Raw genomic sequence first — 15,690 nt, 5'->3', positions numbered from 1 at the left:
CTCGTGGCGACCTTATGACTCAACATCGAAAGAAAATCTCGTGCGATTTTCCACACTTTGGAAAGGAATAAGATCTCGTGGCGATCTATGACTCAACATCGACTCGACCTCGAGGGACAAAAGAAGACATTGTGTCAGACACTCATCAGAGATTGAAGATACCTCGCATCGGCACCGTGGTTGGAAGAGATTTGAAATGTAGTAGCAGATATCAATCGGAATTTGTAAGGACAACTTTTTGTGTGGGGATGTATTATTGTCTTGACTGGGTGCGGATTTGTATTATCTGGCTTATGCTTTGTTATGCATGTTTGAATTTTTCTATGGCGTAATGTTCCGCTTTGACGGATATGCTACGCTTTTGAGGATGCAATGCTATATGCAATGGGAACTATATGCAGAGTGCCAAATAAAGGCATTAGAGTGATAAACACCAGGGATAATCCCCTTAGTGTTAAGAATCATGTGGAGGTGCCAATAGACATTGGACTTTGATTTGTAAGATGCGCTTTTCTTTGACTTGAATGTAGAATAAATTCTGACTTCTCGCCACGTGCCGCTGCTTGGAGGCTTTTCAGCTTGAGGAGATTCCTTTGATTCACCATGTTGGGGATGAGGAATCCAGATAAGAAACCCAGATGGGGGAAGTAGAACAACTCCTAGGAGAAATAAACTTCTATGCTTGAGGAATGGAACAAACTCTCGGGAGAAATAAACTCCGTGCTTGGGGAGAGACCAAATTTCCAGGAGAAATAAACTCCTATGATTAGGGAGAGGACAATAAAACTCAGAAGATCGTGCCCCAAGTTTCATGACCCATGAAGGAAATTGCCCCAGTGGATCCTTGGAGAGATTTGTCAAATCTCGACGTAACTGCCCCAGATCGGTCAAATTCAAGAGAGATTCCTCGATGTGATTGCCCCAGATTGATCAAAGCTTGAAGAGATTTATCGACATGGTTGCCCCAGATATGTTGAATTTGAGAGGTCAAACCTCGATTCAATTGCCTCTGATTAGGTATATCTTACTAGAATCCTTAAGCTTTCTTTGTTTTGAAGTCAAACAAACATGGAAACAACTTTACCACGCTCAACGGAGTCTTCAAACTCTTCCCCTCAAGGTAATCAAAGAAGGCATTAACTGTTCATGCCCAACGGAGTTTTTTAGAGAATCTGCCCCTCGATGGTCAACGTTTGAGATGATTAGCTTTTACTCCTCGGAGTTCTCGAGTCTCTTTACTTTAACATGATCAAGTTACTCACTGATTGTCATCCTGGAAATTTCCTTGATGTTAAGCACATATTTTACATGCAAAAGAATGTTAATTCTAATGCAAAGCCTATGTTAGTCTTGAAGTTTTAAAACCTTTTTTATGAAATGAGGTTGCGACCTCTTGTGACTGAATCACTAGTTGACACAACCTCAATTTTTGTGTATGGAAGATAAAGCAAAAGTACGATACCAACATGGACATGTGTTACGCTTCATTGGGAGTCAGTTAAACAATATCTCATCGGAGTGCGCTTTCAAAATAAACCCTACTTCAATTAGGACTTTTAAGGGTTGTAACTTGGCCAGGTTCACGGTTTTGGAAACAAAGGATCTTTAGGCTCAAAATTACTTGGTTCCCACCCCCTTCGTGATGTTCTCCAGTCCTATGTTCAGTTAACTCGACACGAGTGTTCATCCCTCACAAAGAATTTGAAATGGTTGAGGAATCCATGAGGTTCTTTGGACATGGCGGTCACTCACCTTTTATTCTTCTGATTCAAGATCACACGACTTTGTTCTTGCTTGGCAATTTCATCATCCTTTTTTTCTCATGATTCTTTTACCATTTTCTTTTCATCTTTTTTTCTTATTTATTTTTTCTTTTGCCATCCTTTTTTTTTGCTCTTTTTTTTTTGAACAAGTCGTGTGACCTCGCATAGTCTTTGATTCGTTGGAGGTGATTGCGACCGCCTCACTCCTTTGATTTGATGAAGGATTACCATTATGGTATCGTCATCTCTTGATCTCTTGACGGAATAAGGATAATCATTGCGGTTTTGACATTCCTCAACCTTTTGAAGGATAACCATTGTTGTATCCTTAGATGCATACCCTTTTGGTGAGTTTTAAAAGCTCGATCAAGTTAAATGAACACTACCCTGCCCCGAGGTTAAAATAAGGGTTTTTGTGATTAGAATAGAAACTCCTTCTCCAAGGCTCAAAGGGGTTGACGAGGGTCTATCTCCCTTCTCCGGTGTTTGGGGATTTGAAATAATGCCTGTACATCCTCAGTAGGGTTTTATTCAAAAGCACACAATTGGAGATTTTTGCATTTTTACTTTTCATCATTCTCCCTCCGCTCTTTGCCTAAGCAAGCGATTAGTAAAGTTGGTATCGTAATGCCAAAAACATTTTATGAGTGAAAACGAATGGATTACTTCAAGACAAACATAAACAATGTATTTTATGATTTTCATTCAAAAATTAACAAGTTTTTACATGCTAGCAATGCTTGAACAAACAATGAAATGTTACAAATGAGAATGCAATAAAGAAACTAAATGAATGCCATTGTTGAGGAGACTTGACTCCGTCTGGACTTATTGATCTTGAATACTTTTGCAGTTCTTTCCAAACACTTCAGATTACTCTAAAAGAGAACTCCAACAAAGTCACTCATGAGTCGTAAACTTTTGCCTTGCTTTAGGGATTCGAGCAATGCGAGTGATGCAATGCTCAAGATAAGAGTACGTCTTGCTTATCCCTCATGCGGGAGCCCCAAGCATTGTTGCTAGAGTAGTAATTGCCATCATAAATGGAAAGAATCTTATATGGTCATCAAACTGAGAACTTGTGGTGAAGAAGACCTTGAGAATGAGGAGCATTGTGTAGAATACTCTTGATTACCACATGGAAGAAGATTCTGACGAAGTCACCCAAGAATTTGTAATGCTTTAGGGATTCGAGCAATGCGAATGATGCAATGCTCAAGATAAGAGTACGTCTTGCTTATCCCTCGTGCGGGAGCCCCAAGCATATTCATTGAAGAATTATTTGCCGTCAAACATGGAGGAACTTTGCGTGATCACCAAACTTAGAGAAGTTACTTGTTGCAAGGAGAGCTCAAACACCAACTGAAACACCAACCTCCACGGATACAACTGAGCATAAGAACCTTGAGAATGAGAGATGCTTCTTCAAAACATTCTTGCTTACTTTTTTGAAAAAGATTCTGACAGAGTTGCTCGAGAATTTGTGGTGCTTTCATTATTATCATACCGACGAATTCAGACAAGGAAGCAGCCTTCAACAAAACAAGGAGTACTGAAATGAGAATACGGAAATGCAATGATGATTGCCAATGTTGAGGAGCCTTGACTCCCTCTGGGCTTATTGCTTTTTGGTGATACTTTATGGAATACGGACATTCACTTGGGCACGGGAGTTCCGTTCACCCACATGTTTCCTCCTTGAAGGGTTATATGTCTCTCGTCGATCAATTGTTGCACCTTGGCTTTGAAAGCGTTGCAGTCCTCGGTTGAGTGCCCTGCTGATCCAGCGTGGTACCCACATTGCACATTAGGGTCATGCCCAGGTGGAAACGGGCGTGGTGGAGGTTTCACAGATTTGGGGACCACCAATGAGCTTTGCACTAGATATGGCAGAAGTTTAGTGTATGTCATAGGAATCTGGTCCAGAGGAGCATTTCTTCGTCCCAAATTACTTCTAGGTGGGTATTCATTCAGATGACCTTGTTGATGATTCTGTTCAGGTGTCTTCTCCCTTTGGTTTGGTTGTGAAACAGTCGGAGACTGATGAAGTGGGAAACCTGGAACCCAAGATGGTGCATTTGAAGTGGATCCGACATAGAAGCGTGAATCAACCTTTCTTTCCACCACATGTGGAACCCTGTTTCCTTGAACAATCATACCCTCGGGGGTGAACAAAATCACCTTTGAATCAATGAGGTCTTGAACTTGATGTTTCATCGCCTTACAATTCTCAATGTCATGGCCAGGTGCCCCAGAATGGAACTCGCATCGAGCATTGACATCAAAGTTCGGAGGAAGCTTTTCAGGCGTAGCCAAATCTCGTAGCTCAATCAACTGAAGTTCCAGCAAGCGAGGAAGTAACTGAGCATAAGGCATCGGGATAAGATTGATAACTCTCTGAGGTATCTTAGGCTTTTTCCCACACATTTGGCCTCCTTGAAGAACAGATTGGCATGGAGGTAATGGCACATGGAGTTGAGAAGGAACTTCCTGAGGTATTCCATGAGTGGGAAGGGATCCTACTGAAGAGAAGGGATCAACAACTTCTGTTGCAGCAGTAGGAACAACATCCCCTTCCTTTCTTAGTACTGTTTTTAGAACTTCCATAACCAAGCTTAACTGAGTCTTCAACTGACTATTCTCTTCTTTTAGTGCATCCTGATTATGGACCAAGTCTTGCATCTCCAACATAAGATGACCCATTTGTTCCCTCATCTCATCCATTTCCTCACGGAGTTGTTCCATAGTTGATTTTGGAGTTCGTGACGGTGAGAAGTCAAATTTGTTGTTGATCTTGCAATCTGAATAGAGAAGGGTCCCATAAGTCTCTGAGAAAACCATGAAATGCATGATAGTATGAATGCATGTTTCGTTTATGAGAGATCCTAAAGTCTTTTCACACTTTTTTGTTCTCTTTTGGAATCAAAGCTTTTTTGTTTTTTGTTTTTTTTGTATAGAATATCTTTTCTTTTCTTTTTTTTTTTTTTGCTTTTCTTTTTCGGAAATAGACTTTAGGATCCCTCACAAATGAAGTGGATGAAACAATGATGGTATGCAATGCAAAGGCATGGGATCAAGGTCCATATAATCTTAGTAACCACTGTACAATCCTCTGAATAACTGATATGAAACCTCTGTACAGGCCAAATGTCACAGGATCAAAGGTTCGACGCCTTTTTGAAATACCAAGATATCAAGAGCCATGAGAACAGACCAAATAAAGGTCCGACCTCAAATATGAAGAAGCAATGGTATGTAGGAGCCAAGGTTTCCTGTCCCACCCCAATCTCACGGGTATGAAGTCTAGACACGGACAAGTGGTCCCTAATGGTCACTAGGGTCTACAGTTCCCATGGGGTACAAAGTGTTTGAGGCAACAAGCGTGCCAGACACAGTGTTCCATGAAAGAACCTCGCCCAGCTGTGGTACCCCATATTGAACTCATCCATAGCAAGCGCTACGGTAGTCAACATGAGCATCCACGCTAATCCTATGTGTCACTGGCCTGGGTAGTGGGCCTTTTACCTCACACAAACCCCCCACCTGCAAAACAGAACAGAAGACCCCAAGGAACACAAAATATAATCCATATGCATGATGTGAAGCAGAAATAAACATGATATGCAAGCAGAAAATAAAACATGCAAACATATATACAAGATATAGACATAAAAAACAAATAAACACCCAATAAAAGAAACAAACAAAGGCTAGGATCGACTTGCTTAGGATGTCCCCAGCAGAGTCGCCAGCTGTCGCACGCTCGCGAAAAATGAACAGAGTCGCCACCAATATATTTATCCCATAAGGGAAAGGAATATCAGAAAACCTAACAAAGGAAGGAACAGGGTCTTGCGACCAGAGAATCAAGGTACGGGAGTCGGTTACGCGAGGGGAAGGTATTAGCACCCCTCACGCCCATCGTACTCGATGGTATCCACCTATGTTTGGTTCTATCTAAAGGGTGTGTATTATGTCTATGTCTGTATGTGAATGCATGCAAAAGAAATACGGGGAAAAGATGGAAATATTTACAAGTGTGCTCGTTCAAGCCCCGCGACTTGATGCCTACGTATCCTTTTCAGGAATCAGAGCGCCGTAGTTCGGCTCCATAGTTTTGTTTGTTTTTGTGTTTTTTAGTTGGGCGGAGTTAACGCTCGCGCTCTTGCACAAGGGGACAGCCTAGGATGCAATGGAGCGGAGATAACGGTGCCCTTAAGAAAGCGAGAGGAGAGAGAAAGAGTTTGAGTGTTTCGAGGAAATCCCTTAAGCAAGGGAAACTCGAGTTACTCTTTGGTTTGTATTTTTTAAAGGTTGGGAACTCACGCCTGAATGGAACCCTTAAGCAAGGGAGCTCCAAGCACTCGAACATCCCTTAAGCAAGAGAAGTTACAAGCTATCATTCCCTTTTTATTAGTCAAAGTATTTATTAGTCATTTTTTATGCGTTTTCTTGGTATTTTTTAATGGGAGTTTATTCAAGTATTTATTAGATGTTTTAGGGTTGAAAAGAATGCAAAAAGGGAACTAATCCTAATTTCTACATCTATGTTATTGATTATTCTAAAAGAAAGATGGGGAAGAGAAAAAACAATTAAGCATTTCACAATATAGAAAATATTCACAAAAGAAAAGAATTAAAATTCACATTATTCACAAAGATATTCATGAGCAATTCTATTTTTATTTACATGGGAGGGTAATTTTGAATCATCAAGAAAAACTATTTATTTTTATGGTTTTATGAAGAAAAAGAATTCTAATTAAGCAAAGAGAATTAGCCTAACTAATATTTTTATGTGCATTTTTTATATGGCAAAAATCAGTAATGAAGTCTAAAAATGATAGTGGAGATTAATGTTTTTGTTACCTAAAAAGAAAAGAAAAAAAAACTAATTAAAACTTGAATCTAACATGAACAGGGGGTGCAAATTGCAATTATTGGTGTAAGGAGCAATTAGGCGCATGGCCCAGCCCAAGGGTGTTTTGTAGAGTTTTCTTTTATGCAAAAAATGAAGACAATGGGCCAGGGGGTGAAAGAAATCAGGCCCGGGAGAGTTTTTTGTTTGATCCATATAGTTTTATTATCATTTTCAATCAATCCACAATAATCAATAAAAATGAAAAAAGATTAAAGTAAAAGAGAAATCAATAAAAGAAATTGGGAATCTAGGGTTACTTGTTGGTGGCTGATGGAGTTCTCTCTCGACTCAGACGCATGAACGGCGGCCATGGCGTCTCTTCTCCGGTGAAGCTTCACTCGATGCCGTAAACCAACGCATTCCATCGTCGGACCTGACACTCTCGTCTCTCCCGCTCGGTTTTCTCATCTCTCTCGTCTCTGATTTGTTCTCTCCGATCTCCCTCGATCCCAATCGAAGAACACCAATTCAAGGCAATCGTAGATTCGTCCTCATTGTGTTCGCTCCGTTGAAGCTAATGCGAAGATGTTGTGAATTCCTTGTAGATTTTTGACGATGTTGAAGCGTGGATGGTGACCTCTTAAGGCTTATGACGATTGAAGGTATTCGTGATGATTCTTGCCGAATGATGGAGAGATCGATGGAGATTTTGGTGAGTTCTCTCTTTCTCCGATTTCGTCTCCCCTGCGCTTATTGTTTTTTTGAAACTTCTTCTTCTATTTCTTCTATTCTGTTTGCGCTTTTCTTCTTCTCCTTCTGTCATACCCCAATTTTTGACCTAAGATACCACCTCATATCATTTGCATATGCATCATTTGCATCTCTAACAAATTGCATAGCTTGTGTTTGCTACTTGTGACTCAGCAGGATTTAATCAGGAAATCACTCATCAGTGCAAATAACACTCAATTCGGGTTTTGTTCTCCCTTCATCTCAAATGAATCATCTTCATCAATAATCAACATTTGGTCCTCAAAGATTCACTTCGACAAGCTCAAAAGCTTTGAATCGACCAAATTAGGATTGTTCATTCATTCACTCATTCTTTGCAAGATAATTTTGTGTTCATGGCGGTTTTCCACTTTTTATGCGCCATTGCCATTTGTGTGATTCAAGAGATTTGTTTGGAATTTATTTCGCGACTCTTGGCTTATGGATTCATCATGGTGAAGAATTGATTCATATGGATTATTTGAAAGTTGGTACAAGTTTGAAACAATTCATGGAAATTTCACTGAAATTGCAAGAAATATCTTTTAGTCCATTTGTTGAAAGATTATTTCAAGTATGGTTTAAAACCATAAATTCAAGAATTAAAAGTTCATTGGTGCAAGAACACTTTTCACATTACTTCAAGGACTTTTCATTCAAGAATATCCCACATTCATGGTTCATACAACTTCATTCAAAGATTTTAAAGGAAATTCAAGCATTCAAAATTGAAGTTCATTCCTTACAAAGTTCCAAATTTCAAATGAATTACAATAGAGGCTTTATCCAAAATTCAAGAATTACAAAATTCCATTCATTTTCAAGAATACAAAGTTTCATTCATACAAAGTTGGAATTACAAGGAAAAGAAAAAGATAAAACTTCAAATGCAATTCTTGAATTCTTCAAGTCTTCATTCTTCAAGATCAAATTTCTTCATGCTTTTCTTCAAGGTCCTCATGCAACATGAAAAAAAAGAAACAAAAAGAGGGGTGAAATTAGCAAAAGTCAAAGAAAGCCAAAGAGAGATTTTTATGTCATAAAATTATGCAACTTAGAGATATCATAAAATGACATAAAAATTTACACACATGGCTTATATCATGAAAAATATCTTTGCATAAGAATATTCTTATTCTTATTTTTTATTCTTGCAATGATGAAGAATATATTCTTTTTCTTATCTTGCAATGATTGAAACTTGCCAATCAAGATTATTAATTGCCAAACACATCCTAAGTTTTTCCTATAAATAGAAGTGTTCACTTCATTGCAAATCACACCAAAGCAACCTTAACTACTTGCTTTCTCACTTCTCTCATAATTTTCAAGTTTCTTAGTTCCATAGTTTGAAAAGGAGTGAAGAAGTTGTTCATACCTTGGTGGAAGGTTACCACTTGAAGATCATCTTCAAGTCTCCCACAATCCAAAAAGAGGTGTTGTGGCATCACCTTCATCAAAGAGCCTACAACAACAATTCCAAAAAATTGTTAGTAACAACAATTCAAAGTTGTTTCAAACAATTTGCAACAAGTTCAAAAGTTCATAACCGGTTCAATAACAATTCGAGGGTGTTCTTCAATAACACCACCCAAATTTCCAGAAAAAAAGAAAAGAGATTCAAAACCATACCTCTGGTTGCAGCCCTGTGCTTACACATCATTCACGCATCATCTTCAACAACTCCGAAGCAACAGCAGAAAAATTCAGCAAAATCAAAGCATAACCGCAACACTATTTTGGAACAATTATAACAATTTTCAATGGAAATCCAAAGCAGTAGCAGCGACGTGTTTTAAAGTTCAAAACGCAGCAATCATAGCTATTTCCAGAAAACAGAATTGATACTCACCTCAACAAAATCCGGCAAACACCTCATTGCCGCAGGTAAATTGATTCCGCGCTTACTCTCTCAATGATATTGCTGTGAACCTTATTCTTCCTGTAAAAACAAAAAAAAACGCCCAGAATCATTATATTTGCTAAGCTCTAGATTTCTTGTGTGTTTTAACCTGAACTTGAACTGTGATAACAATAAGTTTGAAATTTTAACTGGTAAAATCTTGGTTCCGTGAGAGATAAGAGGAGAACATAACAAACCTGGTTTGTTCCTCCATAAGCCACCGTGAAATTTTTGATGAGAAATTGTTACTGTTGTTGTTACTCCGAGAAAGAGAATTGAGAGCCACACAGGTTGCCACTGGTTTTGTTTCGCAGGGAGAGAAACCGAATTGTTGCTGTTCAATCGCAAGCAGAGAACGAGTTTGAAAGAGTAACTCAGTGAGAGCGAAACCGAGAGAGATTCGCGAGTGAGAGTGAGACCGAAAGCTTCATTTGTTCACGACCTGAGCAGAGAGGGTTTGCCGCTGTTGTTTTTTTGTTTCAATGGAGAGAGCAAGTGAAATCGAGTGAGAGAGCTGAGGGGGAAGATGAGTTTGTTGTCTCTGTCTTTTCCCAGAAAGAAAAAAACTCGTAAAACAAGTGAGAGTGTGGAAGAGAGGCGCTGCCTCTTTCTTTTGCTGTTTAGGGTTTTCCAACCCGTTTGTTTAACTAAAACATGGGCGGATCCGGGTCATTTCTGACCCGACCCGGTCCGGTCCAGTTGTTTTTTTTTTTACTATCCAGCTCAAGTTAGTTGGACCTGCACCCCCCAATTTGATTTCAGCATCTCCTTGGCCCATTACTAGTTTTTTTTTTATCTCTTTGATTTTCTTTAAAAGGATTTTATAAAAGAATTAGTATTTTAATTTAAATATAGGATTTAGTTTTGATTTTCTAATCCTTATTAAAAATGACAAAAATATGTTTTTTATATTTTCATATGTTTATAAGTATTTTTTTTTATTTATTCTTATTAAAACAACAAAAAAATATATATTAGATACATGTTTATATTTATGTTTCTAATTATTTTCTCTTTTCATGAAAAAACCACAAAAAAATATCTTTTTCTTAGATTAATTTTGTTTGAATTTGATATTTTCATATAATTTTGTGTAGTTAATCATTTGAATTTATATTTGATTACTGTTGCACATTTTACTTGAATTTTCTCACTTCATCCAAGACTTCGAGATTATTTCTCTGTTGTCTTTTGGATTTGTCTGTTTTGTTTGGTCTTCCATTTGCTGTAGAAATCCATAAACAATTACTGGATGATCATGGAATGCTGAAAGTTGTGAGCTTATTCAACGTTCTTTTCTGCTGGTGTGGATGCCTAACATCTAAAGATCAAGGTAACACCTCAAACTCAGAAATCCAATTTTCTCATTCTTCGAGGTAAGCCTAAAACTCAATCAACTGTTTTCACAACAGTAATCAATTCACTTTCAAATCATGCAACTCATTGTTTTTCAAAACAGTGGGGCCTCTCGAATATTAGAGAGTGTAAGTCCCATTTCTTTTCTTTTTGTACAGTTTTCAAAACAATAAAATTTCTTCAAAACAAAACCTTTTCAAATAATTTTCAAATCATTTTCAAAACAACAAAACTTCAAATTATTCAAAACTTTTCAAAATATACCATGGGCCTCCATGTAGGTATAAGTCCCAAGCCCCTTTTGTACATACCCATTCCAGTACATGAAATTAGGTATTTCATTGTGCGCCTTTTGTACATATCTCAATCAATGCGTTTTTAAACTTTGAATAACAAACCAAAAACGAAGGTTTCTTTAAATCTTCCCAAAAATATACCATGGGCCTCCATGTAGGTATAAGTCCCGAGCCCTTGTAAATACCTGTTTACATAGCTTTGAATAAACTCAAAAGGACCTCTCCTCGAGTATAAGTCCCGAGCCCCCGTGTATACAAATGGATCATGCTTACAGGTATATTTCCTTCATAAACTCCATTATATACACACACTTTGTCATATATATAATTGTTCATACCTGTTCATGTTTGTTCATACTTGTTCATGTTTGTTCATATGTGTGATATGTGTGCTTGTTCAACTTAGTACAACACTAGGTTCCCCATAGCCTCCTATTGGGCTTCGTGCAAAGAATCTCCACTAGTTTAGGTTAGGACATAGAGTATGGTTTCCCGGTGAAATCGCTCTAAGAGCTCAAACCAACTATACCATGCCTCCCCTTGGGCTTTGTACAAACGAGTGACCCTCCCATAGCCTCCTCTTGGGCTTACAATGCAAGGACCCTGGATTGTCCCTCCCATAGCCTCCTCTTGGGCTTACAATGCAAGGACCCTCGGATAGCCTCCTCTTGGGCTTCGTACAAGGACCCACGGGCTTCTTATAAGCATCCCCAATATCCAAATCAAAATACCCTAGGAGATTAGACATTTTTCATCTCTATGATAGGAGTATCTCTTCTATATCATCACAAACAATAAATCAATCAAACTTTTTTGCCACAAGGCTGGCTAATTAATCAAACTTCTTTTTGCCACAAGGCTGGCTAATTAATCAAACCGTTTTGCCACCATACTGGCTGATTAATCAAAGTTTTTGTCACAAGGCTGACTTCATTGAAACTTTTGCCACAAGGCTGGCTGATTAATCAAAACTTTTTGTCACAAGGCTGACTTCATTGAAAGTTTTTGCCACAAGGCTGGTTAAACAAACAAAAAAACATCTTTATCATTCTAAGCGCCATAAGTGGCATGGCCCAGGGCTTATAATGAAAAGATTTTCAAACAAAAACAAACAGATGTATGTGATGATATAGATTAAATACATCGAACATTTAGATGACATTTGTCTCTTATCCTTTGCTTCCACTAGCATAAGTGGGAACTACGATTGCTCTGACTTTCTCAACATCCCTTTGAGAATACGTAGGCACAAGGTCGTATCCTTGGCGAGCAAAACTTCTCTCTCAAACCACTCAAACCTTAGCACCCGTAGACCCCGAGCTACAGATGCTCTGATTCCCTCTAGGGGATATGTATGCAGAGGATCGCGATGATCTTTGCGAGCATAATCAAACAAACACCTTAGGTCCCACCTCTTTCTCACAAGAACCTCCACCATAACAAGAATGGAATAAACAAAACAAAGAAACCTATAGAGTACTATAGATACGTTGGGTGCTAATACCTTCCCTTCGTATAACCAACCCTCTTACCCAAAGATCTCTCCCCCACTTTTAGGTTATTGCAGCTTTTTTCCTTTTCCTACTTTGGAAATAATAAAAAGTTTGTTCGAAACAAAGAAAAATCATTTTTTTGAGCACTCGAGCCCAAAGAAGGCATCAGGTGTCTCATCCACAAAAAAGAGGAACAAAACGATTTTTCGCCCGCGACAGAAAAATGGCGACTTCACTGGGGAGTAAACTTTTTGTTGTTTCCAAAGAAAGGGTTATTTCTATTTGTTTTGTTTTTATTTACATGTGTGGTTCCTTGGTCCTGTTACTTGTGTGATTCTGTTACAAGTGATACATTATGGACAAATCCTAACCCGGATTAAGTACACATAAGAATTAGGTGGAGGGTATAGTCATGTATGGCATACAAGGAGTTCAGTCCTTAAAAAGTCAACATGAGAATCCTTCCGCTCAGTGGAGGTTCCTTGTTGGTAGTATATGTTTAGCAAGTTCAGTTGCAAAGACATTATTGCTTTCATTGAACTGTAGAAGCTGAGTTGGCTGTAGAACTCCAACCCATCCTGGCCTTATTAGGACGTGGTGCAGAAACGATCCAGGTGAAGACTTGGATAGTTGTCATGCGGAGAACCACACTCAGACGAGTTTTTCTTGAGAATATTTCTAGCTCACAAGTTCAGTTGTGCAAGCCGGTAATATCCGAAAGAAAAATGTAGACTCTGACGTATCAGTAGAACATGTTTTGCAGGTGATAAACCCTAGTACTATCCCATGTTTGGTTCTCTGACCTCATGCTCGTGACGCTGGACCTTTGAACCTATGTGTACTATGTTTGAATTACCATGTTTGTAGTACCATGTTTGCGTTACCATGTTTGAACTACCATGTTTGCTTTACCATGTTTGAATATGTGGCATCCATGCATCCATGCATTCATACATTCATTAAAAAACCCATCTTTTTCCATAAAAACATGATTTTTCCAAAAAAAAATTTAGAGAATTTTCTTTGCAAACATTATAGGATTAAGTTATGGAGTGGGTAAAAAGGCATACCAAAAAGTATGATTTCAAAATGCCTAATGTGGAAAGGCTGAAAGAGTTAGCATCTTCTGTACAAAATCCTTCTGATTTTAGGAAAAGCCATGGAAAGCTTTTGCCTATCTTGAACACTCATGTTGATGAAGGACTTCTCAAAACTCTGGTTCAGTTTTATGATCCCGTCTACCGGTGTTTTACCTTTCCAGACTATCAGTTGGTACCAACCTTGGAAGAATACGCCGATCTTTTGGGTATTCCTGTGTCTGACAAAATACCTTTCAATGGTTTGGAAGCCATTCCTAAGTCACCAGTCATTGCAGCAAGTATCCACTCGAAGAAATCTGAAATAGAAAGTAATTGGACTACCAAAGGAAATTTTCCGGGTTTGACTTCGCAGTTTCTAATAAAGAAAGCCTTTGATTTCATTGACACTGGTAGCATGATAGCTTTTGAAGCTGTATTAGCCTTGCTCATTTATGGGTTGGTTCTGTTTCCCAACGTCAACGACTTTGTTGATATCAATGCCATAAAGATCTTTCTGATTGGAAATCCTGTTCCGACTTTGCTTGGTGACACGTATTTCTCTATCCATCATAGGAATCGCCAAGGTGGTGGAATCATTATATGTTGTGCACCTCTTTTGTACAAATGGATTGTTTCACACTTACCTAAGTCCCCTATTTTCACGGAAAACCGAGAAGGCTTACGTTGGCCTCGAAGACTTATGTCTCTTGCTAATAATGATATTCATTGGTATACCTTGGCTCGCTGTGGTACAGAAACCATTGATAGTTGTGGAGAGTTCGCCAACGTACCTCTCATTGGCACACAAGGAGGAATTAACTATAATCCGGTCCTAGCCCGACGACAACTCGGGTATGCAAATTCAGCTAAACCCATTGGTCTCGCAGTGGAATGCTACTTTTACCGAGAAGGGGAGGATCCTCAAAGGTTGAAGACAAGAATGGTAAGAGCTTGGTACGACGTCCGAAGAAAAGAAAAAGGTGGGGAAAGAAACTGCATTGCTACAAACGCCTATACCTGCTGGGTAAAGAAAAGAGCAAAGGAGTTTCAAATGCCTTATGATTATGAAAAACCCATGTTCCCTGTGGTGTCTCAACTACCCAACATTCCCATTGACACTACGGAAGAATACCAAGAGATTTTAGCCAAGATGAGGTTAGAAAAAGACGCTTGGGAAGAAAAGTTTCGTAAAACTGATGAGGAAAATAGAAAGTTGAAGAAAAGAGTGAAAGATCACGAAGAAACTCTCTATTATCAAGATGGATGGCTCATGAGCAAAGATGAGAAGATTCGTCGGAAAGATGCCGCAATCAGAAGATACATCAAAGAAAGCAAGAAGAATCTTGAAGCCTCGACAAGCAACGCTCCGACTCCTGATGATTGGAAGAATGTTGTCGACAAACTGAGAGCTGAAAAGGCCGAGTTGAAAGCTTACTATGGGAAAGAAATCATGAAGCTCAAGCTGCACAATGCATTTGGTTCTTCATCTGATGAAGATGTTTAGGATTTGTTTAGATTTTCATTTATCATTTGCTTTTGTAAGGAGCTACGCTCCAATGTTGTAACATTTCCCATTATTGCAAAAAAAAAATGAAATGAATGAATAAAAGAATTGTTTGTGTTCCAATGTTTGCAAGGAAATAATCTTTAAAATAATTGGAAAAATCATAAATTTCTTTTTGCATACATCATTCTGCATATCGAGTCTGTTGTATAGAGTCTCATCTTTTGGATCTTTCTCCATTAGATCGTCAAGTTGTCGCGTCTCAAAGTTTCTCGACCGCGCTCGCAATCAGATCACAGATACAATACTCGTTCAAGCAGAAGAAGAGTAATGGAACACTCTGAACAAGAGAATATTGAGCTTCGTGGTACAGTGACCACTCTTCAGGAAAAGTTGGAAAGTCTCACTACTCTGGTTGACTCCTTAATGGCCGCACAGAATCAGCCGCCGCCACCTAACAGTCAAGCAACGGTAACATCTGAAGTCACTACTCCAGTTTCTACAGTTGCATTCAACATTCCATCTTTCTCCATGCCAGAAGGTTGGGGCCCGCCTTTCAGTTTTGGTACAGGTTTCCGCCATAATTTCTCTGGGGTTCAAACAGCTACAACTGAAGCGCCTGCTGCACAAGGTTCAGCATTTATTCCACATTCAGGGGTAACTT

General features: G+C 38.8%; 1 long non-coding RNA gene across 1 annotated transcript; it reads right to left on the bottom strand.

Annotated features, from left to right (window-relative positions):
* Positions 1-8,825: 8,825 nt before the first annotated feature.
* On the bottom strand, positions 8,826-9,699 carry LOC131646680 (uncharacterized). The gene is made up of 4 exons (XR_009297580.1): positions 9,496-9,699; positions 9,248-9,337; positions 9,028-9,129; positions 8,826-8,860 (listed from the first exon to the last, which is right to left on the bottom strand). It is a non-coding gene; the product is annotated as an uncharacterized LOC131646680 (long non-coding RNA).
* Positions 9,700-15,690: the final 5,991 nt, after the last annotated feature.

This window comes from Vicia villosa, linkage group LG2 (genome assembly GCF_029867415.1).
Source record: "Vicia villosa cultivar HV-30 ecotype Madison, WI linkage group LG2, Vvil1.0, whole genome shotgun sequence".
NCBI lineage: Eukaryota > Viridiplantae > Streptophyta > Magnoliopsida > Fabales > Fabaceae > Vicia > Vicia villosa.
The sequence above is the reverse complement of the archived record's forward strand: the minus strand, read 5'-3'. Positions and strand labels throughout refer to the sequence as shown.